Consider the following 6125-nt stretch of genomic DNA (forward strand, 5'->3'; position numbering starts at 1 on the left):
CGCCATCGGCCCCTCTGGCCAACACCAGTAGGCGGGAGGGTAAAGTGTCTTGCCCAAGGACACAACGACCAGGACAGAGAGCCCGGGGATCGAACCGGCGACCATCCGGTTACAGATACGCTTCCCAACCCCCTGAGTCACGGTCGCCTATTAGTTAATATTGATGCTTAATTTGAGCATAGCATTTTTGATTCTAACTTGACAATGGTTACATTATTTACTTATATAATTAATAGGTGAATGAAGTAAAAAAAAAATATGTTGATTGACTTCTAGCTCAACTATGCAAGGTCTGAGCACTAGTTTAATATTAATTCTTCTCACTAACATGAGTTACAAATAATAGAATAACTGAAGGCCCTAATGTTATTTATAGTGATGTCATGGCTCATGGCATTTCACTTCACATCACCAAGTCCACTTACTGCACAAAAAAGTCACACAAGATTGACAATGAAAACACAATATGAAATTGAAATTTCCCAACATGGTTCTGACACAAAAATAAGTTAGTTTTACACCATTAGTTAAAGCTAATTTGTGATTCTCCATAATCATTTCCAGCTCATAAAGTTGTTTATAAAATCTATAAGAATCTAGGTTCTGTTATGACTTTGAATTGATCAAAAATATGTTAAAATGTTAGTTATTCAATTCATTCACTACATGCAACAGTGTCTGACTTGTCCACACCCAAAGCAAGTGATTATATGCAAGTGTGTGTTTAAAGACAAGACAAAGTAAAAAGACATGGAAAGTCAGGCCTGATAGACATATTTTAGAGATAGTTGGGCTTTAAATTTTAAACTCGCTGATGTATTCATGCTTAAAGTGACATTATCCTGTCTTTATAGCTTTTTTCTTCAAAGTTGCACATGTGGCCTTTAGCAAATCATGAAAGAATACCAATCCTGACATACTGCAGTACAAGTATCAAGTGCATACTTTGTGCTGAATTCATTTCTGTATTAGTTGGCCCTATGTTCTGTTACCATATTGGTCCAACATAAACAAAAAGAAGCATACTAATCCCGCCAAAACCAAAGAAGTGAGCCAGCACTTGATTGTTGATGAAGGAGCTCTGGGCAGGGTTAGCCAGCCTGGTCCAGCAGATTAAGTATGTGCCAGCCTCCACCATGAGAACCATCCATTCTTGCACCAGGTGGCCCATCAGAAGATTCCTCGATCCAGGCTCGTTAATTCACTCAGTGCCCTAAACAGTAAATAACAGTAGTGGTGAATGTACACTGACTAAATTGAGGCTTTTTTAAGCTACAGTACAGTAAAGAAACCAGACTTTCTTGTAGTTTTTATATTGGTCTTTAGCAGCAGTTCCCCAGGATTCCTGAAAGAATTCAAAGCTTTTCTCTGGGTGGTTTTGCTCATTTTCAGAAGAAGGTTTTTGTTTGTTTGTCAAACCATTTAAGAATGATCTGTCATTCAAGGATTGATCTGGCGGCTGTCAGAAATAACGCAGATTTAAGGTATTTCCACACTCGGTTTCTTTTTTTTCCAATTCAATTAAATTTTATTTATATAACGCCAATCACAACAACAGACGCTTCAAGGTGCTTTCTATTATACAGTAGAGCCTACAATAATAGATACAGAGAAAACCAAAACAATCATATGACCTCCTATGAGCAAGCACTTTGGCGACAATGGAAAGGAAAAACTCCTTTTTAACAGGTAGAATCAGGCTCAGGGAGGGGCGGGGCCATGCTGCAACTAGTTGGGGTGAGAGAAGGAAATTATTGTAAATTATTGGTATTTTACTCGGCCCTGAAAATCTTAGAAATATGGTATATAACCAGATTCTTACTCTGGATGGCATTACCTTGGCCTCCAGTAACCCTGTGAGGAACCTTGGAGTCATTTTTGATCAAGACATGTCCTTCAATGCACATATTAAACACACATGTAAGACTGCTTTCTTCCATTTGCGCAACATCTCTTAAATTAGAAATATCCTGTCTCTGAGTGATGATGAAAAACTAGTTCATGCATTTATTACTTCTAGGCTGGACTACTGTAATTATCAGGAATTCCTAAAAACTCCCTGAAAAGCCTTCAGCTAATCCAAAATGCTGCAGCAAGAGTACTGACAGGGACTAGAAAGAGAGAGCAGATTTATCCTGTATTGGCTTCCCTTCATTGGCTCCCTGTTACATCCAGAATTGAATTCAAAACCCTGCTCCTCACATACATGGTCTTAAATAATTAGGAATGCTGATTGCATTCAGCTGACCCCCCCCCCCCCAAAAGTGTGTTTCTCTTACTGTTGATTTTAGCTTGTGAAGATTTAGCAGTTCTACTGGAAATACTGTTAACTGTCTTCTTTATTTACTGCATATCAGTACAAATCCCTCCACTGCAGCATGAAACTATTTATGTTCACAGTTCAAACAACATTTTATCTTCCCCTCACTGCTGCCCTCATCCTGAACTTGTTCTTCACAGCTTTGCCTCTTTTTGCTCCTCTCTCACGTCTGCACCATTGGTCTCTTTATCATTGATGGCACATCAATATTCCAGGAACAGAAACGTTTTGATCCTCTACTGTCTCCAGTCTAAGACTGTCCTGGAAATAACTGCTGACTAGTTGTTATATTGTAGGCCACCTTAAGAATTTATGAGTTGTGTTCTAACCTCAGGGTAACCTCCTACATCCTCCACATCAATACCCAGCAAATGTCCAAGGCCATGGGGCATGATTACAGAGCCCAGGTGGACCTTCATCATGTCCTTCACGCTGCCATGTAGGATGCCAATCTTTACAAGTTCTTCCAGGTGAACCCTGTCAGCCAAGCCGTGCATGTCGGTTCACTTCACACCTTCGAAATACACATTTTTGTCAATAAACAGAACAGCAGGTGATGTCTGAGGACAGCAATAGCACTCTCCACCCATGTCAAACAGACTGCATATCTTACATGCTTGAGTGCAAAAACGTGTATAGATTTCAGAAGTCACTAAAGGTCACAAGAACCGTAACCATGTCACTTGATGGCCTTCACTAAATATTGTTGAGTGGAAAAATTCCTCATGTAGGAGAAAAAGCCCCCACCCCCCAAAAAGGTACTCACCACATATCTCCATTTGTAATCGTCCTGTCATTAGGAGCCCCAGGATGACCATAATAGATGACAGACGGATTAATGACACTGGTGGGAATAAACAATGCATACATTAAAAAGACAACTAGTAATAAAACATAAATAACTATTAATCTTCAAAGAAGAGAATACATTAAAGCATCAAACAGATTCCAGTCTCTTGTTTTAAGCTCCTAGTTTAACCAGGAAAAATGCTTTCATCTACGGGCAACTAATCCTTACAATGTTCACAATACATGGCCTTTAACACAAAAGGCCAGAACATGATTAACAACATCTCCCAATTTTTCACCCATTATGATGCTGCTAGGTCACAGCTAAAGGGGGGATGTTAATGTATTTTTTTTAATGAGCACGGTTTGTTTTGCCAACAAGTCACCAGGGATACAGAAGAGATGCATGGAGCCTGCTCAACTATGTCATAAACTCAGCATTTTGTGCTCTAAAAGAACAAAGGAACAAAGTATGTGGTGCTCTAATGCCTAGGGCTATGGTCTCAGGGTTAGCTGCTCGAATGTTTGATCAATATGCTACAATCACCGACATTAGACTCCCAAAGACAAAAACACTACATCAATGATCTTTGTTCATTAATTTTTGCACCAGGAGGATCAGACTGAAAATACCTTTTTAACTAACTTAACCTAAAATGGTCCAATTTATTTCACGTTTATATTTACTAAACATCTTCTCGAGATTAATAGATTTTATATTTGAGGAGTCGTTTGTGTGGCTGTATTTTGTTGACAAAGATGGTCCAAAAGTGAAATCTAAACTTTGCACCAGTTGTGCTCAAGCATCTCAACAAACATGGCATCATCTAAAAACTGAAGGCTAACTTTTTGTCTGTCTTAGAGTGCCACATTTGGTGCAGACATAAAGCAGATATAATTAATTATATCATTGCAAGCATTTGACTGATCTAAGTGCAGGTACATCTGTACTTTCTTTGTTTGTATGAAGTCCTTAGAAATAAATCAGGTAATGGATCAATTAATAAATCCTCATGATGCACAGATACACATAAGTAAATAAGTAAATAAAGTTTATTTATATAGCACCTTTCACAGACGTGTCACAAAGTGCTTTACAAGAAAGGTAAGAAAACACAATACAGTTATAAATACATCATAAAAACCCTGGTCTAATTAAAAGCTTTTTGAAATAAAAATGGTTTTAGCTGCTTTTTGAAGGTCTCCACCGACTCCAGACACCGTAGAAATAGTGCATTCCACAGTCTGAGTGCAACAGCTTGGAAAGATCGGTCCTTTCGAATTCTAAAACGAGTGTGGGGGACCATTAAAAGGTTTTGATTCGATGACCTCAGGTTATAAAAAGAGGTATGTGTACGAATCAAATCATCAATACAGGGAGGGGCCTGTCCCTGTAGTACTCTAAAGGTTAAAACTAGAATTTTAAAATGGAACCTAAATCTGATTGGTAGCCAGTGTAGTGACTTTAAAACAGGAGTCATATGAGCTCCCTTGTTTCAAGTTCACTTGTCCTCTCCTGGAAGAAGAGCACACATATACGAATTGTGACACATTTCTCCTTTAGTGTAGCAGTAGAGTTGGAAGAGACTGCAAAGAAGAAAAAATAATTTTTAGCAGAAGAACTTTTGCTGTCCTTTTCCTGACTCCATGCTTTTTAAGAATTCGTTGAAGTCATTCACTTTTTAACCACCACATTGTCAAGCACAGGAAATACCTCAGTCGCAATACTCCACACCTCACCACTGTGCTCATATGTCCTGCACCACCCTCACATACTTTTCTGCCACTCCTGACTTCCTAATACAATACTACAGTCCCTCTCCTGGTACCCGATCATGTGCTTTCTCTGTATTTACAAAGGCACAATGGCATTGTGATATTCTCTTGATACCTCATATCTTCATGGTATGGCTCATCACTTCATCCATAGTTACTACAGCTCCTCTCATCACCATTGTTCCACTGCACAGTATGTCCACAGGACAAACCGTCTTTCCACTCTTGATCCTCTTCATTGTTGCCCTCACTTCTGCCTTACTAATCCCTGTCCACTTTCTGATTCACCAGCTTTCTCTTATCCATCCTACTCTCTGTTTCCTTCATTAATCAGCTATTAAAGTGTTCCTTCCATCTTTTCACTCATTAGTACATTTCCATCTCAGTCCTTAACCACCCTGACTGGCTGCACCATCCAGCAAAATCTCTTTGTCTAACCAATCAATACAAGTCTTTTTCTCCTTACTTAGTGTCCAGCTCAAATACAACTCACTAATAGCCTCTTCCTTTTCCATTCCCCCTTTGGTATGCTTAGCTTCCCAGTGCTCCTGTCTACTTTCATCATCTCCCTGACTATCCCACTTTTTCTTTGCTAATCTCTTCCAATGAATGCTTTGCTGTACTTTTGCATTCCACCACCAAGTTCCTTGCCCTCTTTCCTCTGTCCAGATGATACACCAAAGACCTTCTTGGATGTTTCCCTCATCACTTCAGCTATACTTTCCATGTCATCTGTTGACACTTTCCTACCACCCAGAGCCTGTCTCAGCTCCTCCCTGAACTCTGTGCATCATTCTTCATCTTTAAGTATCTACAATTTAATCCTTGCCTCTGCCTTCACTTGCTCCCCATCCACTGCTGCCTTGCTACATGCACCATTTCCACCACCCTGGAGTCACCTATCTTTTTCAGACTGTGCTGTCTGCATAAGACCAACTCCACTTTTGTAAAAATTACTCTACTTGTACATGCTTCCCTTCTTCTGGAAATTGCATTACCTGTTACCTCAAGAAGATTATTACAGGTAATAGTTCCTCTCACATGGTAAACAAAAACAAGTCTCATGGAAAGCTACTCTGACGGCAGAGTATTGAAAGTCAGCCAAACTAAAATAATAGCTTTTATAATAAAATAAAAATAAGCATGAGCCAAATAAACCGAAATATCATTTTAAATTGCTTTTCTGTGTTTTGCTCTAATGTCTTGGCTTGACTAAAAGCCATAGGCAGCTAATTCCATA

General features: G+C 39.2%; 1 pseudogene; it reads right to left on the reverse strand.

The window, feature by feature from the left end:
* Positions 1-770: 770 nt before the first annotated feature.
* Positions 771-5612, reverse strand: LOC146718293 (xaa-Pro dipeptidase-like; annotated as a pseudogene).
* Between the last annotated feature and the right edge of the window lie 513 nt (positions 5613-6125).

Source organism: Copadichromis virginalis, linkage group LG1 (assembly GCF_057382275.1).
Source record: "Copadichromis virginalis isolate Kocher_CV1m ecotype Utaka linkage group LG1, C_Virginalis_male_GT1.1, whole genome shotgun sequence".
In the NCBI taxonomy this organism is placed as follows: domain Eukaryota; kingdom Metazoa; phylum Chordata; class Actinopteri; order Cichliformes; family Cichlidae; genus Copadichromis; species Copadichromis virginalis.